The sequence below is a fragment of the Phascolarctos cinereus genome, unplaced genomic scaffold (genome assembly GCF_003287225.1).
Source record: "Phascolarctos cinereus isolate Bilbo 61053 unplaced genomic scaffold, phaCin_HiC Scaffold_726;HRSCAF=1367, whole genome shotgun sequence".
NCBI classification, from domain to species: Eukaryota; Metazoa; Chordata; class Mammalia; order Diprotodontia; family Phascolarctidae; genus Phascolarctos; species Phascolarctos cinereus.
Window position 1 is genome coordinate 75,759,822 of NW_027556098.1, and position 27,900 is coordinate 75,787,721.

Consider the following 27,900-nt stretch of genomic DNA (forward strand, 5'->3'; position numbering starts at 1 on the left):
CAGAAAAAATACCCAGAGGTGAGAAATGGAGTGTCTTGCTCATGGGTCAATCAGGAGGCCAGTGCCACTGGATAAAATATGTGTTAAGAAGTAAGGTATAAGAAGACTGGAAAGGTAGAAGGGGGCTAAATTATGAAGATATTGCCACTAGAATTTGAGAGAGAGAGAGAGAGAGAGAGAGAGAGAGAGAGAGAGAGAGAGAGAGAGAGAGAGAGAGAGAGACTGTGTGTGTGTGTGTCTGAGTGTGAAGGAACTGATTATGATAACATCTTAGAAAAACCAATTTAGTAGATGAATGGAGAAGAGATAAGAGTGGGGAAAGACAAAAGGAAACCCTACCCATTGGCAGTCTATTGCAATAATCAAGGTGTGAAGTAATGAGCACCTGCACAGTGGTAGCAGTATTAGAGAAGAGAAGGGAGCATATTCTAGAGATGTTGCAAAGACAAAATCAGCAAATTTTGGCAATAACATGGATATGGGAGACTAGGAGGATGGTATTGCCCTCTATAGTAACAGGAAAGTTGAGAGGTAGGGTTTAGGAAGAAAGATGAGCTCTGTTTTGAAGATGGGCCATAGCAATATTCTCCCTTTAAAAATAAAGTCACAGAAAAGTGAAGTGTTCTGTTCAAAGTCACACTGCTAATAATGTGGGATTGGAATACAAGTTATCTGATAAGTGCGATTCAAGTGTAAAACATGAATCATACTTCCACTCCAACACGACACACATTTATCAAGAGACTATCAAGTTTAGGCCACTGTGATAGGTGCTAGTTTGAAAAGACCAAAAAAAAAAATTAAAAGCTCTCTATCAACTTCACTTAGCTTCCTCTCCACGTTACAGAAGAACTGTTACAAATTCAATTTGTATTGCATACTAACTCTGTAATAAATTCTTTTTTTCCTTAAATCTAATAACACATTTTTTTTTCTTCTCTGAGTTTTGTTAACTGTGCACTTCAAGTGGTATTAGTGACAATATACCGGGAGGTGCCAGTATCATGTAATTTGTTTCCTACATTTTCTGGATGAGGGGCAGCAAGACAGAAATGTGAAAAATCTGATAAAATAAGTCAAAGGCCTTTGGTCATATAAGAGGGTCTGACATGAGAACCATATAATTAGTTAATTGAAAGGCAACTATTTTGTAGTAAGAGGATTTTTATCTTTGGAATGAAGATATCTGGATTTGAATCTGTCTGTAGCAATTACTACCACCCTCTCCCTTTGGACAAATCACTTAATCAGGTGACCTTAAGGTTTCTCATCAGTAAAATGAAGAATACATTTATCTTACAAGTTGTCATAAAGCAACTTCTAAACTACAAAAAAAAAAATTAAAATGTGAGCTCATGTATTAATGACAATGCTGTAATGAAGGAAAAGTTAGCACCAGCTTCCTTTTTTTTTTTAGAGAAACAGTCTGTGTAGATGTCCACACACACATAATATGTATGTATACACAAAGACACACACACACACACACACACACACACACACATATATGTGCATATATATATGTATATGCACATATATATATATATATATGTATATGTGACATCTGTAATGTTGTAAGAATTTGAAACTCTTCATAAATCTTAGTATGTACATATTTTCCAAATGTTGGAAGGGCTGTGGGAAAACAGGTGTATTAATACATTGCTGATAAAACTGTATACTGTCCAGTTATTTTGGAAAGCAATTTTGAATGATGTCTGAAAAGCTTTGAGAGTGTGACCCAGTAATATCAATAATAGGTTCATACTCCAAAGAATAAAAAGACCCATTTGTACAAAAATGTTTACAGTACCTCTTTTTGTTGTGGCAAGAATTGGAAATTGAGGCAATACTCATCAACTGGGGAACAGCTAAACAATTTATGATATATGTATATAATAGAAATGTATTGTGCTGAAAAAGTAATTAAGGGGATGATTTTCAGAGAAAAAAAGAAGACAGTATAAACTGATGCAAAATAGAGTGAGAACGAGGAGAACAATTTGTAAAGTAATGACAATAATGTAAAGACCTAAAAACTCTGATTAACATAATAAAAACAATCACAGTTCCAGAGGTGTCATGGTCAAATAAGATATCAACCTCCAGATAGAGAGATAATGAACTTAGATTGCAGTTTGAAGCACACGCATGCACACACGCACACCCACCCACCATGAACATGTGTATGTAGTATATATCTATGTATATATACATAAGTATTTATAACATACATATACATATATGACATTGACTTCATATGCATTTGTAATGACCTTTATTTTTCCTGTTTTCTCAATTGGTGGAGGAGGTGGAATGAAAGGGAAAGGAATCAGAACTGAAAAAAAAAATATCTTTTTTAAGAAGACATCTCCAGAGTTGCAAATATTCAAGATTCAGTAAACAGAAGTGAATGGACAGAAATAAGAAAAGTACACATATTTATGAGGAATGACAGTATGTCAACTTTGAAACCTTTTGAATTCATTCCCCAAGTAGGAATTGTCTGAAGGCAATTGAAGATGTTTATATAAAGCTTAGAAGAGGGGCAACTAGGTGACGCAGTGGATAGAGCACTGGCCCTGAAGCCAGGAGGACCTGAGTTCAGATTTGTCCTGAAACCATACACTTGAGACTTACTAGCTGTGTGACCCTGGGCAAGTCATTTAACTCCAGTTGCCTACCAGAAAAGAATTTGTCTAAAGCTTAGACACTGGGTAATGGATTTTTCAGTTATATTCATAGAGTTTGAAGTGATAAGAGTTAATGACATAGAAGAGAAAGAAGATGAAGAGCTCTATGGACAGATTATTTTATAATAGACCCACACCCCTAGAAGAGATAAAGAAGAACATGAAGAATCAGTCAAGGAGACAAAGAAGGAAGGAAAGGCAAGAGTAAAACCAAGAAGATTGTGGGTCTCTGAACCCAAATGAGGAGAGTTCTCCCATAAAAGTAGTGATTGTGTGAAAACTGAAGAAATATCATGAAGTTGAGGACAGGGAAAAGGCAGCTAACCAAAATGAACAAGAAAAAAAAGATCATTTTAAAAATTCTCTCTGTCTCTCTCTTTCTCTCTCCATTCTCCATATATATATACAATCGAGTATGCATGTATATGTATATAAACATATTCATATATTATGTGTATGCTTGTATACGCATACACATTTTACAAACATATTTACAACAGCTCTTTTTATGGTGGCAAAAACTTAGAAACTTATAGAGTGCTCATCAATTGGGGAATGGCTAAACATTTTACGATATACACATATAATGAAATTCTGTATTGTAAAAAGCGATGAAAGGGATAGTTTTAGAAAAAAAGGAAAACTTGTGTAAACTGATTTAAAATAATAGTAGGAACAGAAGAACAACATACACACACAGCATACAATGCACATATTGTATCTGAACACTTCACTTAGTTTTAACCTTTAAAGGGTAAATGTAGCTTATTTGAAAATTGCAGTTCTTTCATTTTTTTCATAATAGTAGAATGACTTATCACATTATTTTCAAGTCCCAGCAGCTGTGAGGAAATGTTAATGAACACATTAGAGACAACTGAAAAAGGTCACTCAGAGGCATGCCAGTCTTATAAGGCAAGTGTCATGAAAGTATGATATCACAGATGACAGAAGTGTTTAGGGTATTGAGTAATACTATCACAAATATGTCAACAAATCCAGAAATGATTCCCATGGCCTGAAGTCTTCACCATGAAATAAATCTTACATTTTGTGCACACTGATAATGTGGAATTCAATTCTGACTCATACTGACAGAGTTAATAAAATGCAAAGAATTGAGACTTCCTTGAACACCTCAAAAATAATAGCTGCATTAAAGGTAACACTGAAAATGTTATGAAAAAATGATTATAATTAAATTATTATAATTATATATATATATACATATATATAATTAAAATATTATAGAAAGATCAAAAGTTAACATATTTTACTTTTTCTTCAAAAAGGTCAATTAAAGTTCCACTTCTGGGAGCCAAGATGCTGGAGTAAGAGGTGAGTCTCTCTTACCCTCCCTTATTAACCCCTGAAAATCCAGGAAATATCACCCCAGGAAAAACCCTGGAAGAGCTGAACCAGAAGAAAGATGGGGCACAGCAGTCCGGTAGCCCAGGTAGCTTGAGGAATTAACTGGAAACACCCCTCTTACCTTGGGGGAAGGGGAGAAATACTGAACAGGAGGCATTCCAGTAGGCTAGTGGAAAGCCCCACCTCAGAATATCAGGAACAGATTCTGAAGCCCAGGTAGTGGAGCAGGCAAACACCAACACTTGGACCTTCAAGTGCCTCATTGAGGGTGAGGGAACTGGTGGAAACCAGCAAAACCACCAGGTGCCTTGGTATTCTACAGCAACCGGCTCTCCCAGTGCCTCAGCAAAACTAAGGGAAGCAGCATTCTAAGGGGCCCTGAGAGGATAAACACCCTACAACATCCATATGAAAGGAGCTGAAGAAAGCAAAAGGAAGGAAAGGCCTAGGTGAGGAGGAAATCTCCAGGAGCCACACTACCCAATTCTACCCCTGGAGTTCCAGTGTTGCAGATTCCAGACTAATACCAGATGAGCTGCCAGAAACTTACAGCCTCCAACTGCCAATATTGGAGGGCCAAGCACACAAAGCCATCAACCAGGCCATAGACTCCCAACACAAGAAACTTGGGTCAGTGCCCTCTGCTTCCCAGCAGAAGAGCCCAATCTCTTTAAAGGCCGGGAAATAAGCAAACACCATGAGCAAAAAGAAATGTACAATAGATTCTTGTTATGGGAAGAGTGAAGATCAAGCAGAAATTCTGAAGAGGACAACATTGTGAACAAACCGGAACCTCAAAAAGCAATATGAACTGGTCTGTAGCCCAAAAGGTCTTCTTAGAAGAGATCGAGAAGGATTTTAAAAGTCAAATGAGAGAAGTAGAAGAAAAAATGGGAAAATAAATGAGAGATGTGTGAGAGAGTCAATAGTTTGGAAAAGGAAGGACAAAAATTAATTGTAGAAAACAAATCCCTAAAAAAATACAATTGGCCAATTGGGGGAAAAAAAGTACACTGAAGAAAACAAGTCCCTAAAACATACAATCAGCCAACTGGGAAAAAAAAAATTACTCTGAAGAAAACAAGTACCTAAAAAATACAATTGGCCAAATGGGGAAGGAGGTACAAAATCTAATAGAAGAAAACAATTTGTTAAAAATTAAAATTGAGGAAATGGAAGCTAATGACTCTATGAGAGAGCAAGAATCAGTCAAACAAAAACAAAAGAAGGAAAAAAAGATGAAAACATAAAATACCTCATTAGTATAACAACTGACCCAGAAAATAGATCCAGGAGAGACAATTTTAAAATTGTTGGTGTACCCAAAAATCATGATGAATAAAAGAGCCTGGACAGTATCTTTCAAGAAATCATAAAGGAAAACTGCCCTGAGGTTCTAGAACCAGAGGGTAAAATAGCCATAGAAAGAATCCACCTATCTGCTCCTGAAAGAGATCCCAAATTGAAAACACTAAGAAATATAGTAGCCAAATTCCAAAATTACCAGGTCAAAGAGAAAATACTGCATGCAGCCAGAAAGAAACAATTTAAATATCATGGAACCACAGTCAGGATCACACAGGACCTTGCAGCTTCTACATTAAAAGACCATAGGGCATGGAATATGATATTCCATAAGGCAAAGGATCTTGGATTACAATGAAGAATCAACTACCCAGTGATAATGAGTATGATCTTTCAGGGGAAGAGATGGACATTCAATGAAATAGGGGACTTCTATACCTTCCTGATAAAAAGGCCAGAGCTCAACAGAAAATTTGATCTTCAAATGTAAGACTCAAGAGAGACATAAAAAGGTAAATGGGACAGAAAGAAACAGCATGTTATTAATAAGGGCAGATTGTTTACATCCCTACAAGGGAAGATGAAACTTGTAACTCATGAGAACTGTATTGTTATTACAGCATGTTAAGGGGTATACATAAAGTGGGTGGGTATAAACTGATTTTGATGTAATGGAAAAAAAATCTAATCAGGTGGGTTAAATGGATTCAAATAAGTGAATCAATGTGATCTAACTAAGAAAATGTACTGAGAGAAAAGGAAAGGAGGAGGCAGACAAAGGTATATTGCATCACAGGAAAAGACATAGAAACCTATTACAGCAGAGGGAAAGAAGGGAGGAAGACAAGCATTATTTTAAGCTTACTCTCACCAGATGTAGCTCAAGAAGGGAATAACATACTCAGTTAGGTATAGAAATCTAACATGATCTATAGGCAGTAGGAAGGAAAAGGAGAAAGGGAGGGTCTAATAGAAGGGAGGTGGGACTGAGGGAGGCAGTGGTCAAAAGCAAAACATTAGTGAGAAGGGAAAAGGAGAAAGGAGAAAGAAAAGCATAAATGGGGGGAAAAGGATGGAGAGAAAGACAGATAATACTTACAATCGTGAATGTGATACATGAATGTAATGGAATACTATTGTGCTATAAGGAATGATGAACGAGCAGACTTCAGATAAACCTGGAAAGACTTGTATGGTTTGATGCTGAGTGAAATGAGCAGAACCAGGAGAATGCTGTACATACTAACAGCCACACTGAGTAATGACTAACTTTGATATACTTAACCCCTCTCAGCGATACAAGAATCTAAGACATCTCCAAAAGCCTCATGATGGAAAATACTATCCAGATACAAAGAAAGAACTACAGAGTTTGAATACAGATCAAATCACAGTATTTGCTATTTTTTTTCTTCTGTTGTGTTTTGTTTCCTCTTTCGGGTGGTTCCTCCTATTAGTTCTAATTCTTACTTACAACATCACTAACGTGAAAATATGTTTAATAGGAATGTATATCTATAGCTTATATTAGATTTTGTGCCCTCTTGCAGAGGGAGGTGGAATGGAGGGGGAGAAAAATTTAAAACTCAAAAACTTATGGAAGTGATTATTTATAAATTAAAATAAATTAATAAAAAAGGGTCATTTAAAAATAAGAAAACAAAAGTGACATATAAGAAAGCAGTGAGCATTCAGCTTTATTAGATTTAGACTAGTAAATTTTTTTAATTCAATTAAAATGTATCATCTTTTTCATTTTATCATATGTTCCTAAGAAAAATAAATTTTTCAAGAAATCTCATTCTTTTTCACTTCTTTTCTGGGCCTACACTAAAGAACGTGGAATCAGGTCAAGCAAAAAGAGCTATACATGTCTTCACTTCAAAATGTAGGAAAGATCTTGAACTTTCAGATTCTGTTTAGAGGTGAAGAGTTTCAAACAGCAGCTGCAAAATTTATTATGTCACATAGAAGCAGAAAATATGTTTGATCTTTGCCATTTGGCTAATAGTGAGACAGCTACAAACACATATGCATTCAATGTAATTCAGTAACCATTTATGAAGAAAGGCACCATTCCAGATGGTGGTATGTTAAATATGAAAGTGAGACATGGGACCTCGAGAAACTTACATATGCGCTACTGTAAGAAACATCCCCCAGGTAAGTAAATACACCAAAAACACAAATTTTATGAAGAGGGAAGCACTAACAACTCAGGGGATTGTGAAGGTTCTTATGTTAGAAGTGACATTTATGTTGAGATTCAAAAGGCACTTAGTATTCCAAAAGGTGGAGATGAGGAAGGATACCAGTCTAAGCATCAGTGACAATTAGTGCACAGACACAGAACTTCGTGGTTGAGGGACATCAAATAAATGAGTCTGACTGGGAATGTGTCATATGTGGGTTGTCTCTGCATTTGTAGATATTTGTTTTTGTTTTGTTTTCTACTGATGTGAAAGGACCCCAGCAGAATGAGAATTGCATATGATTTTGGAGTATTTTTGGCAAAAAGAATGATTGTCAAAACTATGAATGCTTTCCACTGAATATGATATTGAAGAGTGCCTGAAACTGATAATGTAATTAGTGGCTTTGCATATATTAAAAGACGAAAAGTTTCATGCTAATCACATTTAAATAAGCAATCATATTTGTATAAAAGTAACTATAATTTTGTTGCTTCGATACTTTCATTCCTCTAAACAGAAATAAGATAAAGTTTGAAACGGTAAAATTGTGTTGCTGGGGAGTAGGGGTGTTTACAAGTCTCTTACAACTGACATTTTATCTCTAATTGTCCTCTTTGATTCCCTCCTTCTCTCCCCCTGCCTACATTTCATTCATGATTATCTAACAAAATGTATGGGAAAAAAATTAGTTAATGACCTCTGTCATCATGCAAAATTTTCTTGCCTGGAAACAACATTTTCTAGTCAAATAAACCTCTTAATCATAAGCTAAGGTACCACATTTTGTGAACAGATAATATTAAAAGAAGATATGTTATTGATTTCTTTTGTTTTTACATTAACATCAAATCCAAACACATAACTCCCCCCCCACACACATATCCAGGGATCCATTTTCTTGCAAAAAAAAAAGAAAGAAAGAAAGAAAAAAGACAAAGAGCGGTTTGAAACAAGCAACGAACCCATCACTCAGGTGTAAAAACATACATAGTATTCAATTTTCATAATTCACTCCCAGTCTGAAAAGAAAGGAGGAAAGTATATTTTGTCAACTTATCTACAGCATCAAGCTTTGTTATCATCCAGTTAGTTATATGGATAATATTGTAGAGTTTGTATTTAAACATGTATATGCCATTTGGGGTGTGCATAAAAAAAGAAATAAAATTTTTCTGTTATTAATAACTTTCTACTGCAGCCTCATCAAAACCAAAAGGAACATTGGTCTGTTAATGACAGGGTCAAACTTCTAGAAGCCAAAATGGGTATATAAATAAATGTTGCAGAGGAGAAACAAGAGAATGTGAGAGGAGTGGATATGAAGAGGTTTTGGGGTGCTGGGACCATAAGAATGCCAAAGCACAGTTGCTTGGAATGAATTCACATACTCAAGACTTGTGTTAGTCAAGTGGTGAGAAGCTTATTGTAACACTTTAGCAAAAGCAGTCAAGAGTCCTTAAGGAATCTGCATGCTAATGAGAATGGTGTTGGGGCTTATATGGAAAAGATACAAAGGAAAGTAATGCCAAGGATGATAATGAGGTAATCCAGGGGTCCATGTGTCTTTGAGAGCTTATGGATGGAAAAATACAGGGAGTCTGAAGGGATAGCTTTGTTGATACCAGACATTGAGGGAATTGTCAAAGGCATGACCTTAGGGATCTGACATGAGGGAGAGCCCTTGGGCCAGCCAGGGATAAAAATCCTTGGGCTAGGCACCCCTGTTCTGTGTCTTTTCTGATAAAAGAATGTGTTCTGCAACAACAGAAAAATTTATCAGAGAACAGGGGGCAATTGAGAAATTGGGAGGCTTCTCGAGACATGATCACAGGGCTGGGGCCCAAGAACCCCAGCAGGTATGCATCCTCAGCCACAAAAAAATAGAAATGTGTGGAGCTGTACTTGGAAATATTTTCCAAAAATGTATCATATAATCTTCCCAAAGCTGTATGCCACATTTTAGCACTTAATATTTTCTAAGTATTTCTCTCTAGAATCTTTTGTTTCCAGAAATATGATCCCATTTCCTCAAGAATAGCAGATACTGAGGAAACTTCTGGAGTCAACATGGCAGATTAAGAAGTAAATCACTCTCATATTCCCTTATTGACCTCTGGAAGTCCAGAAAATATCATCCCAAGAAAAACCCTTGAACAGCTGAGCCAGCAGAAAGATGGGGTGCAGTAGTCTTGTAGCACAGGAAGCTCAGAGGATTAATGAGAAAGGCCCCTCTCCCTCTTGGGTAGGGGGAGAAGCACAGGACCCGAAGTGTCCCAGCAATCCAGCAGCAAGCCCCACCTCAGAAAACTAAGGGGACATTCTGAGGCCCAGGGTGGTGGAGAAAGTGAGAAGAACATTGTTTGAATATTACTTTCATATTTGGCTCAAAGACAGAATAACATAATCACTTAGGTACAGAAATCTAACTTACCCTATAGGAAATAGGAGAGTAAAGGGGAAGAAAAAGGAGAGGACTGATAGAAAGGAGGGCAGGTGGAGGGAGGCAGTGTTTGAAAGCAAAACTGTAGTGACAAAGCAAAGGAAGAAAGGAGACAGAAAAGCATAAATGTGGGGGGAGGGAATAGGATGGAGAGAAAAACAGAGATAGTAATCATAACTGTGAATGTGAGTGGGATGAACTCTCCCATAAAATGGAAGCAGATAGCAGAGTGGATTAAGAACCATAATCCTACAATATGTTGTTTAAAAACCTGGAAAGACTTATACAAACAGATGCTGAGTGGAATGAGCAGAACCAAGAGAACACTATACACAGTAATAGCCACATTGTGTGATGACTGACTTTAATAAACTTAGCTCTTTTCAGCAATGCAAAGATGTTAGATAATTCCAAAAGACTAATGATGGAAAATACTATCCACATCCAGAGAAAGAACTTTGAAGTCTGAATGCAGATGGAAGCATACTAGTTGCTCTCCTTTATTGTTTTTTTTTTCTCGTGGTTTTTCCCATTAGATCTAATTCTTCTTTACATCATCACTAACGTGAAAATATGTTTAATATGAATGTATAAGTAGAGTCTATATCAGATTGCATGTTGTCTTGGGGAGGGGAAAGGGGAGGGAGGGTGCAAAAATTTAAAACTCAAAATCTTTTGGGAGTGAATGTTGAAAGCAAAAAATTAATAAATAAATTATTTTAAAAAGAATAGCAGATATTGTGCTATGATTTTTTCCTACATACCCCAAGGCAGAATTATACACACACACACGCACACACACACACATATATATATAGAGAGAGAGCGCTATATGTATATGTGTATGTGTATGTGTATATATATATATATATATATATATATATATATATGCATATATATATATATATATAACATATATAGTTCTAGGAAGTTTTTTTTTTCATTGCTTTGGGTTCAAATTGGCATCTCCTTGACTTTTATCATTATTTCTACTTCTACTGTGGTTCAAAGTAAACATGGAAGTTAGGAAGCAGAAGGCTTTTGCAAATTTTGGAATTATTTAAGATGCATTACAGCATTTCATCTTATTCTTTACCTATTTAGGATACATTAGAACTTATGGCAAATTGTTGATGTTTAAGAAAGTTGTTAGTAATAAAGCTAGCTCATTAGTATGTAGAAAGAACAACATTGTGTTTTGAGTGATGGTGTTGGGAATGGGAATAGCAAAGTGAATATAGAAAACAGGGAGAACATTGTGTAATAAAAAGGAAACATTAGGCATGTGCCAGGTAATGTTCAGAGCCTTGGAATCCCTGTCATTTGTGTTATGGGGTATGATACTATAAAGAGAATCAGTGTTGTTTCAGAGATAAGAGATCATTCACTATGTCCCAAGTACTTTGCTGGGGATATCAAGAAAAACAAAAATAGTGTCCCTGGTCTTAACATGCTCAGATTTAGTGGAGAAAAGCAATATATGAATAATTACATAAATGCATGCTCCCTAGAGAGTAGATGAAATTTAATCTCTGAGGGAAGGCATTGAAAGCTGGAGAGATAAGGGAAAGCCTCCTGCAGAAGGCAAAGATTGAGTTGAGTTAGGAAGGAAGTCAGGAAAGCTAAGAGGCAGAGGTGAGCACCTGAGGGACATCAAGTGCAAAGGCACAGAGATGGGAAATAAAGCTTGTGAGAGACCTAAATGTGAAAGAAAGAATGTTTTGGGGGCAGGAAGGATTAAGAAATGATACTTGAAACAGTAAATTTAATCTCTCCTCAATCTGACAATGTTTCAAATATTCAAAGCCACCTTTCATATCTCCCTTTAGTTTTCTCTTTTCTAATTCCTTCTTCTGATACTCAGCAGTCATGACCTAGAAGAGATATTGAAAGTGTTGACAATGGAGGGGTAAAGAAATTAAATAGGATTTAAGGATGTGTTAACCAGATCATGTACATTTTTTAGCACTTAGTATATTACTTTACTTAAATGCCAATATTCCGTAATGTTGAAGTGGCTGCTGCTTCTGATGAGCATGATGATGATGGTGGTGATGGGTTGCTCATTTTGATGTACTTAACTTCTTTCATGAGAGAATTTTATGGAATTTTAAAATAAAGCAAGCAATAATTTTACTTCAAAATTAGTGGTTTCTCACTTATTTATCAATAGTGTAATGCATCAAATAAAATATGAAGCCTCCTGGCACTGTACACGTAAAAGTTTAGAGTTATATAGTGAAGATGTATGCCTTTCGAATTTGGGCATTACATTCAAGCCAAGACTTACTTTTTCTTTTTCTTTTCCTTTTTTTGTTTAAGTACACACATTTATTTAGACTCCTATGAACTATAGCCATGACTTCCAAGATATTTACACTTAGAGACAAGGGCAATGAGTGTATATGTAGGGGAAGAATCATCTAGTCTTGGGGCCCAGATGTGTCATTAGATAAGGAGAACTCTGATAGGGCATGGATCACTTGAGTAGAACAGGAGGGTGAAGGGAAGCCCTTGCAGCATCTGGTACAAACCTCTGCCTTGAGTGGGAAGAACAAGACATGGTAGAGACTACCTGACCAAGAGCAGAAGGAGGAATCCTGCCTTAAGAATGTGCTATGATTCCCAGGGAGGAAGTCTGAGAGTACAGAGTTGATCACAGGGTGCATAGCACAGAGGATTGGCCAAGGCTGCAAGTAGGGGATTAAGGAGTGAGCCCCTATCTTAGCTGCAAAGCCACCTTTCTGAGAATCAAGTCTCTCCTCTACCCCCATTACCTCTCTACCATTTTTCAGGATGATATGTAGCTGCCTACATGCATCCTGGAAAATACTCAGGATGAATGATGAAGGTTTCTACCTACCTCACCCCTACTCCAACTTTTTCATGGAATAAGACTCCACTGAGTACTTAGACTAGACATTTCATTTCTTTAAGTTTGGTTGAAGCTGAAAACAAGGCTTCCACCACTTTTCTCAAGTAAAAGAATCAAGAATAACTTCCATAGAAGGGAAGGGGAAAGAAGGGTCAATACTCTTTGCTTACCATGGGCCATAGGTCTTCAGGTGTCATTGGCTGGGCAGCAGGTCAACAGTCCCTAAGCTCTTGGGATAGCCTCCAAAGCCTCCCAACTTATAGAGATAGGAGAAGCAGAGGCAAGGCTCACTTGTTTTCCTGGAATGCAGATGATTTACTTCAAAAGATGTGGGATGTCATCAACATTCCAACATTCCACCCCCTTCACACCTTCATAGACTGTATTTACTAGTAGCCTGGTGAGTAGTATTATGGTCATGAGCACCTGTCTGTCCTCAGATTGGCTGGTCCTCAGACTCGTTGGTACAGCTTATCACTTCTCTATTGTGGTAGAACCTGTTAGAGCCTTCAAGAACCTAGAGTAACCTCCATACCAGCAATGAGGCACTGGAAAACTCTTCTGCCCACTCAAAAGTCTGTGAAGATTATAAAAAAATACATTACAGGACCCAGATACTTATGGTGTTGGGCAACAACTCTATAGAGCCCTCTTGATCATTACTACCTACCCCCCCCACTCCCAACCAAGGAGGGAAATAGATAGATCCCTTAAAGGGGAATGGATCATGGGTCATTTGGAGCTGGCAGATTGCCCAGTTTCTGTCATAAAAGATTGGGACATGAATCCTGGAAATGAGCCAGGGGTCCAAGTTAAACCTAATCTCTAACAGAGGATGGGACCTCATCCTTCCTCTTTATTCATTTGTGCCCACCTAGCCTCTTGCCTCTCTGTGCGTTTCTGCCTCCATCAAGATCCAGGACTTCCATCACCAGGGCTGAGCCGATCAATGGCATAACCTTTAGCTTTGACCATTCTTTTTCTATCCTCTATGAATAAGGGGAAACAAGAACCTATGGAGAAGATGTACTGGAGCTCCTCAGTTCCATTCCTGACAGGGCATGGCAGAAGGATAATGGCTCTGAAGCTGAGGGTTCCCCAAACCCTTCTGTGCCAAGCCCCCCAAGATGCCACTGGCCATGAGTCCCTACCTAGGAGCTTCTTGTTGGCTGTTTTTTACAATCAGAAGAAATAACACAAGCACAGCAAACCCGCTGGTCCTGGGAAGACTTTTTGTACAAGGCACATTGTTTCACAGGCCATTCTCAGCCCTGTGATGTTGTTTCCTAAAACTAAATCCAAACCTGAAAACACCAAAACAAACTGTGGCTACTTAACAATACACATATGCACCACAAGCCCACCTATTTGGGGAGAAGGGTGAAGAGGAAAAGCAGGAGAAAGCATATTTCGTTTTCTTGGGGGAGCCTGGAATCGGGGTGGCTTCTTCCCAACAGACTATCCACACAAAATCCCTCCCAAGAAAACCTTCTACCTGTGGGCCCTGAGGAATTCAGGGAGGCCTGCTGATAGGCAGGGTGTAGAAAGCCCAAGGTTCTGGAAAGTACATCACCCTGGGGTATTTCTTCCTGAGGGTGTGATGGTTCCACAACCATAATACCTACAGGGAAACAAACAAGAGAGTGAAGAAGAAGGTAAAGAAGACGAACAGTCTATTACTGTGTAGGTAGAGATGCTTCCCTTTCAAGTGCATCACAAAGCCTTCGTGAAAAATAGGTGAAGATGATGAGGATAAAAATCTATCTTCCATTCAGCTACCAGACACCAACAACATAGGCTGGGCTCCAACAATAACAGAACTGACTCAGTCATCCTGCTCTCCTTCTTCACCCTGCTGAAGCAGCCACTGAATTATATGAAGAAGAGGATGTACCACAAGCCCTGGATGTTCATCATAGCAGTAGAGTAGCTCAAAGCAGTCAATCAGGGTCTTTGCCTTCAGATTCTTGATGGTAGATAAGGGGTGCTGAAGATCAGGGGCAGGGGTGGCAGTTCACAGAGTCTCCCATCAGGTGAATGCTGGAGCGCATGATGAAGATGATGATCCAACATGCACAATGGATCGAGGCAGGGTATTGGGCAGGATTGGGGTACCTGAGGCTTCCAGGCCAAGTGTGGCCTTCTAGGTCCTTGGGTGCAGTCTTTTGACTGAATCCAAATTTTAAAGAATAAATCCTTTGATTAAGGAGATTTGCTGTTGGAAGTTTAGATTCAAAGAGCTGCATTTGAGGACTTAGAGGGCCACATATGGCCTCGAGGCTTCAGGTTCCCCAAATGGTGGGGAGCCTTTCAATGAGCTTGAGGAAGAGAAGCAGTGTGATGACTATGTAAGCCATCTGAAAGTCTCCCACACTGGGCTTGTTCAGTGGAAACCCCTGTAGAGGGAACATTATCATGGCAATGGGTTGGTCAAAATCCACAGACCAGTTATGCAATGTCAAGTAGAACCATAGGTGAAGATAGAAAAGAGAGGTTCTGGACCCATCTTCACCTTCCAGAGATGCACATGCCCACATGCTGCCTCCTCCATGGCTGCAGGGCTGGCCGTGGCCCTCTCCACCCTGATGTGACCTGCAGGTCTGGAAGCAGTGAAGGGATCCCAGCAGAGCCCAGCCTGTGAGCCTGATCCCGCTAGTCAGAAAGGGAAGGGAGAATGGAGGGCTGCTGCTTGACTGACAGGCCCCAAGACATAATTTTTCTCCTTCCGCCAGCAAAGACACTGTCTCTTATATTTCAGTTCTGCTTGTGCAAAAAGCTTTCCCTGTGAATGCTAAAGGAAGAGGTAGAGGAAGGCATGAATGGAGAGAGAGAAATAAATGAATGATCAAATGGGAGAAACAGAAGAAACAGAAAAATATAGGTCCAGTTTAGTTTCTCCTTTTGAGAAGTGTATTAGAATTATGAATCATAAAACTATCAGATTTTCTAATGATTTAGCTAAGACCTTGGCCAGAGAAAGGCACCTTTGTGCCAAGCCTAGAACTATAACCGTTCCTGCATCTATTTATATGAATAGCAACATTCCTCTCTGATGTAGCCCTAGGCCACAAGTGAAGGAAATACATACTTTTGAAAACAATTAACATTGATTCTCTTAACAAATGGATTCACTTTGATACTAATTAATAAAACAAGCAAGCAGCTTCAAAGAACAAAGAACAAAGTATTGACAGATTTTGACAAGCAAAAGGGGAAAGTTTGCCAACATTTGGAAGCTCCTCCTTCTCTGGTCCCGGTTATCCTGCTTGGTCCCATGGCATAAGGGTGGGAGGAGCTAAGTCACTTATCAGTCATCTCCTCCAAAATGTGTATCACCTGGTCCACATTGATCTATCCAAATATCTGTGCCATGTATCCTAATACCACTCCTGTGAATTCCCAAGCCTTTTCAGGGAATGGGAAAAGACAGAAGTTACGTCCTTTAAAATACATTTTCCAGGAAATCATGCAGCTAGACTTTGAACAATTTTTTCTGTGTTTTTAAAAATTCTGTTTCAAAGATCACTATAGAGATAGGTATGTAATTTAAGGGTTTCAGTCTTGGGTATCATTTCTCTATAGTGAGAAAAAAAAAGTATGACTTTCACTCTTTCCAGACATGAATTGAGACAGATTATCTCTTTAGAGACTACTGGGCAAGTATTGACAAATCAAGGCCCCTGTAAGGAACATCCAGACAGTGATGGAATCAGATTAATAATAACTTCGTCAGTTATTTTATTAAAGGATACTATGCAATGTGTTTTGCTTTGATTTTACTGGCCTTTCAACACCTAACAAAGTTACTTTCCTTGACAATTAGACAAAGCTTTGGGTCCATGTCCTAAAAAAAATTCTGACTTCTATCTTTTTTTCAATCTTTCAACCACGTCTTCTTAAAGATTTATGATATAAGTGTGTGTATGTGTATGTATTTATGTATGTCTGTATATGTACATAGACATACACACACACACACATATATATATATATATATACATACATACATATATATATATATATATATATATATACATACATACATATATATATATATATATATATATATATATATATATATATATATATATATATATATATGCAATATGCACGTGTGTGTATATGTATGTATGTACAGGTCCTAAGCAAAGTGAAGCAGAACAACTGTGACCAAAGCAGGGGAAGTTTTCAATTGTTACTCTCCCTTTTCCCTTCTCTATTATAGAAACAAATCCACTAATCCATATTTCTGTTCTTGAATCTCTTCTCTTGTTTTATTAATTAATGTCAAAGTAGAATATATATGGGCAGCTAGATGGCACAGTGGATAGGGTACAGAGATATCTGAGTTCAAATCTGACCTCAGACACTTACTAGCTGTGTGACCCTGGGCAAGTCACTTAATCCTGTTTGCTTCAGTTTCCTCATCTGTAAAATGAGCGGGAGAAGGAAATGACAAATCACTCCAGTATCTTTTCCAAGAAAACGCCAAAAAGGGGTCACAAAGAGTCAGACGTGACTGAAAATGACTAAATAACACACACATATGTACACACATATATGTGTGTGTTATATACATATATGTGTATATATGTATGTATATACTATATATACATACATAAATATATACATACACACTCCCAGAGACAGAGAGACTAAGATAGAAACAACCAAATAGATTTTGTTTGTGTGTGTGCGTGTGCATTCCGAATGGCCTTTTTGGTAGCCTCAGATTAATGTTTTTTTTTTTTGTAAAGGAAACCAATTATACTGAAATGTGGTTATAAAAACAATAATGAAGTTTACTGAACTCCAGGTTAAAGAGTCTAATTTTAGACCTTTCTCTTTTTTCCCCTTCCTCCCATCCATAGGTGTGAATAGAGACTGATTTATCCTAGTATAAACGTGCTTAGTCCAAGGTGGGCTGGCATAGATTGCTGACCTGATAAACCTGATCCACATTCTCAAAATACAGTTTTTGAGTATTAAATCTAATAGCCATCTTTTGTTAAATTATAATAACTAAAATAAGGATTAAAGAAACCAACTTTGAACTGTTAATTTTATTTAATTTTACTGTCAAAGATTAATCTATTTAATATATGAAATTTTAATTGATTTAACATGTCATGTAGTCATTTTCAAGCAGAGGATATTTTATTTTGTTAAACTTCCTCTCTAAAAAAAAAACTCACAGAGAAAAACTTAACTCTTCCTGAAGTTACTACATCTTTATTTAATAGTTATTTGTCATATATGAAATGCTTTTCTCCAGGCAAAATGTCATTTCAATTCTTTTAGAGCATCCTGCCTAATTTTCTGATACATTGAAATTTTATTTAAAATAGAATAAACTTTGATCTCTCAAACCCTTCTGAATTGGAGATTTAAGCAAACTATTTTGACCAGGTCTTGACAATTTGAAGTAGACTTTGAAAAGTTGTCAAGATCTGTTTAGTTGGGCTCCATATTTCACATATACATCGGAAAGTTACTCTTGCACCAAGAACTTTTGTTGTAAAATTAGTTCAAAAAAGAGAATAAGCCCTTGAACCCATCAGTGCTCTAGAATTTGGGCATTTGAGAGGAATTTATAGAATACTTTTCCTGATATGATCTCATTCTAAATCAAGGTTGACTGTAATTTTTATGAGAGCAAAATTAGGTCAATTTGGACTATTTGGCTAGAATATAACATATGGAGTACAAGTCTTCAATCTAAGAAGACTGTCCAAATTGACCTCTTACTAGCAGTATGACCTTGAACAAGTAACTTTACATCTCAGACTCAGTTTCCTCACCTATTAAATGGGTTGGGATGGATTAGATAGATTTGAAGTTCCCTTCTAACTCTAAAGTAAAAGATTTTTATCCAGTTTTTTTTTTCCCTAAGAAAAGCAAATGTTATTTCAGGACTAAGGAATTTGTATTTTAAAAGGAAAAGAAAAAGGTTATTATAAAGTCATGAAATATCAGAGGGAATTTATGTTCAAATGAAAAAGTTGAGACAAAGGTTCAAAATGGTTCATCCTTGATTTGAATAAATTCCATGACTTTGTTACAAATATTTCTTATTTGAATCAGTTTTCCCCCATAAATCGAGGCCAAATTTGCCTCCTTAGATATTCCCTCCATGCTTCCTGGTCTGCTATTTGGGGCCAAGAGGAATGCATTTATTACATATGATAGTCATTAAAATACTTGGAGAGCTAGCATACTATTCATCCCAATTCATTCCAAGGCTGAATAATCAAATGCTTAAAATTCTTGCAGTTATTTCTTAAATGGCATGAACTTTAGGCTTTTCTACATCCTTATTAGGGCAGCTAGGTGATACAGTGGTTAGAGCACCAGGGCTGGAGTCAGGAAGACTAGTCTTCCTGAGTTCAAATCTGGCCTCAGAGACTTGGTAGCCTCATTACCCTGGGCAAGTCACTTAACTCAGTTTGCCTGAGTTTATTCATTTGCAAAAACGAGCTGGAGAAGGAAATGGCAAATCACTCTGGTATTTTTTCCAAGAAAATCAAAAGAGGTCATGAAGAGTTGAACACAACTGGAAAACAATTGAATTTAGCATAGCCTAGTTACTTTCCTTTCTATGCCCTCCAGTTTAGCAATGTTCTTGCCAGAATTGAATATAATAGTTCATATATAGTTTTGACCAAGGCAGAGTAAAGGAAATTACTTATTTCTGATAGCTTTCTATTTTTCTGCTTTTCATCTCTGTCTCAGTCTCTCCATTTTCTCTGTATATTATACACACATGTAAATATGTAGATATTTACATTCACAATTTTGGTGGAAGTACTGCCAGCAAATTTTCAACTCTATAAGTTTATTTAATGTCTGAAAACATCTGGACTATCATTTTATGTTTTATTTCCCCCTCATGTGCCTCAACATTTTATGTCTCATATTGCTGTTCTTAATTTGACTATGACAACCTTTTTACAACTTCTCAAAAAAAGGGGATTTCGTGAGTAAAGATTATTTTCCATAATGAATTGAAATAGTTTAGCACTTGGATGATTAATTTTTTCAAGTGATAATTGTGACAATATGACTAGGAGCATAGAATGCCTGGTTTTCCTGATATTATTACTGAACATGTAAAAAGAAAACTTGGAATTTGGATTTATCTCAACATGTTGCTAGAGAAGCTGCTTTTCTTAGTGGAGACTTTCTCTATTCTTTGCAGTAGGGCAAAATGTTTATCCCTGAGGAGCTATATATCAATATCATTTTACTATAACAGAGTTCTTTTCTATGTTAAAATGCTTTCTCTCTCATAATCTATTTGGATCCTCATACAACTGTTCAATGAGAGAGGTGTAACTCTTATTCACATTGTATAAAAGTAAAAATGAAGTGAGGAAATTTAGTATGTACCTGGCCAAAACTCATTCAGCCTGCTATTGTTGAAAGAATGCTGAATGACGTCTTATATCCCTTCCAGGACATAATCTATAATTCTACTGTAGTAGATGGTGAATTGGCCCATAAGGGCCATCCCAGGAACAACGTGTCAGTCACTCCTCTGGAAATTTCAAGGGTTCCCATGACTTTTCATTTCATTACATTGTGGATGACTAACTTCATGACTATATCTGGCCATGTGTTTACCCAAGAGTGAAAGAAGTTAATATTTATTATGATGGAGCAAGCTTAGAGAGGTCCCTTGGTCCATGCTTCCCTCCCTCACCCATTACCCCAGTAATAATGGTTAAATGACACTTTGACCAAAGTATTATTACTCAGAGCAAAATAGAATTGACCAAATCATCAATAGACCCCCACATTCATCGAATAATAAAATCCTATGCCGCATAGACATTGTTTCCATGTAATTAGATACAGGGGATATATTTTATTGTTTTCCTACTCCATATAAGTTAAAGGAATATCCTAGCCCCTTAAGACTCAGTTGAAATCTGTTCATCTCAGCAACTCTATTGAAGAATAAATACTCTTTGTGGGTGAACCTGTTGAGGAAGAACCTAGAAACGACCGTTTAAACATTACCTGCCTGGAATCTATGACTTTGTGAGAAAACAACAACTGCTTAATTCAGAAGTCTAACTAGACGATGGATACACACACACACACACACACACACACACACATATTCTTATTATATAATGTACATAGATGAATACAATATATAAATATGTAAAATATGCATATACGTATATCATAGACAATTTTTACCTTTTTACCTCATATATAGATTGTTTGAATATATTTTTATAGTAGGACTGTTTTCCTGTTTCATCTTTCTTTACTCTGACCCCACACACAATTCCTTGAACCCTAGCTTCCCTAGATACTTCTCTAGTAAAGTTTCTTCCTCTCATGAAATTATTGCCTCCAGCTTCTGTGACTCATCTTCCTGTCCTATGGCCAATAGAAATCTTAAGCTATGTGGTCTCCATGCCCCTCAGACTCTGTGGGTATGACAAACTACTCAAGTCACTATAACCAGAGAACTGATTAACCAGATAAATTTTCATATTGAGACAAAGGGAAATCATGGCCAGAGAAGTTAAATATTGCTATGTCCTTGCTGTTTAGTCTTGTTACATAGTCTTCCTTTTTTATTCAAAGTAAACTTCCTCAGTGACTAAAGAGTCCTTTATTTCTTGCCATCTGGAACCTGAGTACCTTAATTAAGAAAGTTTGGCCATTATAGCCTATGCTATACCAATTTATTTGCTTGTTATCTCTCCCATCAGATTGTCAGCTCCTTGAGGGCATGGACTATCTTTGTCCTCTTTTTGTATCCCCACATTAACACAGTGCATCACAGTAATGTCCCATAAACAACACTATGCTTAACAAATATGTGTGTGTGTGTATACACACACACACACACGTATATATGTATGTATATATTTATGTTTGTATGTATGTAAGCTCACATTAGTGTTTATATACACATATGTATGTGTATACACACACACACACGTATATATGTATGTATATATTTATGTTTGTATGTATGTAAGCTCACATTAGTGTTTATATACACATATGTACACATATGCCCATATGTGTGTATATGTATATATGTATGTACAAAACATATATAGTGTATATGCATATACATGCATGCACACGTTTGTGTGTTTACATACATACATATATATGCAAATATTTGTTAAACATAGTGTACTTGGTATTGCTTTTTGAATAGAATAAATGGATGGTGGGATAGGATGAAGGGAAATATAGTTTTAGTTTTCCAGAACATGACTACTATGGAAGTGTTTTGCATGACTACTCATGTATAACCAGTATCAAGTTGCTTGTCTGCTCAATGAGGATGGATGGGGAGGGAGGAAGACAGAAAATTTGAAACCCAATATTTTAAAAACAAATGTTAAATTTTTTTTTACATGCAACTGAGAAATAAGTTAAATAGGCAATGAGATATAGAAATCTATCCTGCCCTACAAGACAATAGAAGAGGAAGAGGATAAGAGAAGGGAGGGTGATAAAAGGGAGGGCAGATAAGGGGAAGGGTATTAATAGTGCACACCACCTTGGGATGGGAGCTCAAAATCTTGTGGAAGTGAATGTTTCAAACTAAAAATAAATTAATTAATAAAAGAGATAAAAAAGAAAGATGATGATAAAAGGAAAGGCCGCTAGATGCATGATGGTTAGGTACAGATTAAACATGTGAAGGTGAAGGGAGAACATCCTAGAAAAAAGGGAAAGTGTGAGAGAAGCCACACCTTGGGAGAGAGCAATTTCAGTTAAATGTTAGAGTTGGAAGCTAGATTGCAGAAAATTAATAAGAATGTGAGAAAAGAGGGAGTGGAAGAACCAATTACAGACAGCTTTTTTAAGGCTTTAACTACCAAAGAGATATAGAACAAGAGCTTTCAGAGATATATGATAGATTTAGTGAACATATTTTTTTTAATTATGGAAAAGCCATGGCCATGTTTGTAGGTAGTAGGGAAGCAACCAGGTGATAGAGATTGAAGATAATGGAGAGAACAAGCATTGCAAAAGGGATGACCTGCTGAAGAAGACAAAAAAGGATAAGATCACTTGTGTAGAGGGGTTTGAAAGAAGGAACACTTCATGTAAAACAAAAGTGAAGGAGTAGTTACTGGCACCAGTGATGTGACGTGAGGAACAAGGCATAAGAGAGTGTTCTTAGTGTGTACAATATCCCATACCATATGATTAGCTTGCTTTGTATATATTTGTTTGCATGTGAACCCAAATAGATTATAATCTCCTTGAGGATATTGGCTATCTTTTTCTTCTTTTTTATATCCCCAGTGATTAACAAGGATTTTGGCACATAGTAGGCATTTAACAAATATTTGTTGATTGACTGATTGATATCTGCCTCTACTTTTATTTTCATTTATATATAGAACTTCTTGTGTGGAAAATTATTTTACTCTATCAGTACGGCAAATATTCTTTAACTATCAGTCTTAGAGAATTGAGAAGGGGCACCTGGGGATTGTGTCTTCCACAGAGTCCCAAAGCTAATATGTGTCAGAGCCTGCACTTGAACTCAGATCTTCCTGATTTCCTGGCTCATTTTGTATCCACTATATCATACTGCCTCTATAAACATAGAATGGGGCAGAATTTCCTCTGCCATTATCGAATCCTCACCAGTATGACTTCAATTACCCACATTTAAAAGACAGAGGAGCAAGTGAACCCATGTATTTTGTCAAGTGCTAAGAATCTGGAAAATGGAAAATAAGAGAGACTGCATAGAAGAAGGAGATGGAAAAGTGACTTAGCTCAGACATGAGAGTAAAGAATGGAATGTTTAGTTAAACTGCTGTGAGCAGAGAACCAAACATGGAAGATGGAAGCAAGAATGGTAGTTTTAATAGAGCTGTGGGAACAAGGAGGGGTGTAAAGGAGTTCAGGTAAGACAAATGAAAAATTACTTCATTCATCCACATTCCGAGGAACAGTTTTCTATCCTGTCATAAGATGTTTTTTTTTTCTTTTGTATTATTGATTGATTGATTGATTAGTTGGTTTTCAAAGATATTTCTATTCCATTCTTCCATCTGGGTATGGGTCACTATTCTAATTTACACATGGGGAAAGATGACTTTGGTGCATAATTCTTGACTTAATATTTACGTTTAGATGGAGAAACTATATATTATTAGATGGGAATTTCAGCTATTAGTTACTTGGCACTATGTCACAAATATATTGAACGTGATGATAGTGAAAGATTCCAGGATAAGGCAGTCCCTGAACTCAAAAAGTTCAATAGTGACAATTGATACAAATGTGGATAACAATAATATAAATTAATACACAAGTATAGTATACATTTGCAAAACATGTGGGGGAAAATATCAATAGAGAGAATCAGAAAACATTTTGTGGGATTAAAATGGCTCTACCTTGTGCTGCATGATGGTTAGGTACAGATTACACATGTGAAGGTGAAGGGAGAACATCCTAGAAAAAAGGGAAAGTGTGAGAGAAGCCACAGACATAAAGAATTATAAAGATTGGGGTAGAACTAAGCATGATGTAATACTAAAAAGTAAACCACCTAGGGAAAGGTAAAAAGAGTAATGATATTATACAAATGAAGTGCTAGAGGAAGAAGTGACACACAGGAATTAGATAGGGGAGTAGTGTTGGTAGTTCTGGAACTCTACTCTCATTAGGAATGGGTTAAAAAGGAAACAATTCATATATATCTAGAGGTCATAAACATCTTCTAAATTCAGAAAGAAATACAAAGCTAAAGGAATAGGGAAGGGGAGAGGATAGGGGAGGGATTTCAGGTTAGGGAGAGAGGATAAGAGAAGGAATCTTTGGTGGGGGGATAGATTATGTAATAGGAGGGCAAGGTAGTGGAAAGAAGTAAAGTAGAGGAGTCAGGAAGGAATGGAAATAGGAGATACATACAAACCAAATTAAAAAAAAGCAGGAGTAGAATTTATTAAGAAAAATAAAGAAGGGGTAGCAATAATGACCTCAGACAAAGTCAAAGCTAAACTGGATTTAATCAAAAGAGAAGATGAAAAGAAACTATGCTATATGCCAGTCATATTAATCAATACCATTTTAGACTATTCAAAATAACCAGACAGCATAAGGTTGGAATATTGCTGTGGTGTAGGAAATAATGAGTTGGTGGACTTAGAAAATGCTGAGGAAAGGACCTGTGAAGGAAGATATTACCCATCATCAGAGAAACAGGACAAATAAGTATAGTGCAGTTTTGCATAGATGCATATGAACATATATGCCTATATATGAGTATGATTATAGATACCACAGTACATTTTTGAGTATGTAAGTGTATGTATGTGTATAAGCATGTGTATATTTTTATGTGTATATGTGTTTGTAAATATATATATGTATGTAGATACGTGTATATGTACTTAACTGTAGCCTTCTTGAGGGGAGGGGAGAAAAAGAACAAAGCAACAAGCACACAGCAGAGAACAAAAGAAAAAATACAAGGAAACAAAGAAAAGATGGACAGCTCAGAACACAATGGGTAGTATTTATTATAGAGGCTTTCTTGAAATGGAAATGTATTGCTACATATTTTGAATCCTCTCATATTCTGCTGTGCACATGGTAATGCTGATTTTTTCTTTTCTCATTTTGTATTTAAGTTTATAACATATTTTCTTTTCTTATATGTTAAAGTTTTAGCATTTAAGTTTAGAATAAATTAATTTTCAAAAATAGAATATCAATATCAAATGAAATATAAAGCAGGTATATACCATTCAAAGTTGTTCAACAATATTAAGAGAAGAAAAGAAAGGACAAGGGAAGGAATGAAAGAAGGATTAGAGAGTAAGGAAGAAAAAGAGTAAGGAAAAAATGCTGGTATGAAGCCATTTTAAAAAAAATCTTCATTATTCTTAAACCCTGACTTGTCATCATATTTAAATTGCATATAGCTGTAATTGGCACTAATAGAAAGTGCTGTAAAAAAAGCACTTGGTTCAGTAATTTGGTCTTCTTTAGGTCACTAATTAATCTGTCAAACTTTACAGTTAGATTTAAAGACTCTTTACCCAAATGTTACTCCTGCTGAGAACTATGCTGAGGGGCTTTTCCATATCAGGAAATAGTTTGGATTCCTGGTGCTATGACAGAAAGAGTTGATTGCCCAGTTTTGAGGCTGCATTAGATCACATTGTTTTTAATGAGTTATAGGTAAAATAGAAAGGTCTTATCCAATAATGGAAAATGTTTACATATGCACCAACTCATGTATTTCACATTCAAGTCAGAAATTAAATGTATGAAATGTGATGTTGTGGTAGTAAATATTTTGATGACTAAACTAAGTTCTAAAATTAAAAGACAATATGATTGTTTACGTATGTAGTAATGCTTCTTGGTTTACCTGTCTTCCTTCAAGGCTTCACTCAACTACTTCTCAAGTTCAGATAATAGACGATGCTCTTGTGCTTTACCAGTCATCAGTGGAATGAAGCAGGGCTGTATACTCGTTCCCATGCTTTTTAGTATGCTGTTTTCAGCAATGTTGTCAGACATCTTCAACAAAGATCAAAATGACATCAAGGTCAGCTACCACACTGATGGTAAATTATTTAACTTGAAAAGGCTACAAGCCAAGGCTAAAGTAGAGGGAGAGTTGGTATATGAATCTTTGTTTGCAAATGATTATGCACTAAGTGAAGCCTCTGAGTCTGAGATGCAATAAAATATGGATTAATTCTCTGTTGCTTGTGCTAAATTTGGCCTAACAATTAACATCAAGAAAACAGAGGTTCTTCCCCAGCCAGCACCACACCCATTTATATGTGGAACCATTGGTTATGGCAAATGGAGAAAATTTGGATGCTGTGCATAAGTTCACTTACCATGCAATATGCTTTCCAGAGCTGTTCACATAGATCATGAAGTTGGTACATGCATTGTTAGAGCCTGCTCAGTGTTTAGAGGGCATCAAAAGAAAATGTGGGGGGCAGTTAGGTGGTACAGAAGATGGATCATGGTTCCTGGAGTTAGGAGGACCTGAGTACAAATATAGCCTCAAATACTTGACACCTACTAGCTGTGTGACCCTGAGCAAGTCACTTAACCCCATTGTTTATCAAAAAGCAGAAACAAACAAACAAACAAAAAAGAAAATGTGGGAGAGAAGAGGCATTAGATTGCCTACCAAACTGAAAGTCTACAGAGACATTGTGCTGACTTTATTGTTATATGACATGGGAGATACTGGCAAAAGATCACTCAGCATGGCATCCCTGCATCAAAGAAGGTGTTGTACTTAATGAGAAAAGCAGAATTGCAGCAACTCAAAATAAACATAGGATGTGCAAATCTCCAAACATTCACATGGACTATTGTGCCTGACCTGTGGTAGAGCCTTCCAATTTCATATCGGTCTGATCAGCAACAGCCAGACACACTGTACCTTTACTCCAACATAGTCATGTCATTGTGGTCCTCCTCATGAATGAAGGACAACAGCCAATAAACAAATCCCATCTTCTGAAGTATGTATCTTCTGGTCCTCCCAGCTTCTAGTCCCTTTGCCCAGGAGATTATGTTTCATTTGCTCTGTACACAACTTGCATGAATCACATTATTTATATATAATATAAATATACCATTACATCTCCCATTATAATGTGAGTCTCTCAATGGATGGGGCTGTACATGCCTTTCTTTACATCCTCAGCAGGTAATATAGTGCCTAAAAATAGCACATATTTAATAAATGTTTGAATTTAATTTTAATAAATTACTCATGGAACACTATGATTCCTATTATGATTGGTTATAATTGTATTTGACATAGTATAATAAAAAGAAGACAGAATATGAAACCATTGGTCTTCATTTTTATAGTATTTTAATATATGTAATAAAATAATATCTGTATATATCCACATGTGCACATACATGTATTCATGTATGCATATATATGCATATATTTCTGTATTTCTACATGCTACTTTCACAATTATCCTATTTGTGCTGTTTTCTGAATTTCCTTATATT

General features: G+C 36.6%; 1 pseudogene; it reads right to left on the reverse strand.

Moving 5' to 3' along the window:
• Nucleotides 1-14,392: 14,392 nt before the first annotated feature.
• On the reverse strand, nt 14,393-15,416 carry LOC110210865 (ceroid-lipofuscinosis neuronal protein 6 pseudogene; annotated as a pseudogene).
• Between the last annotated feature and the right edge of the window lie 12,484 nt (nt 15,417-27,900).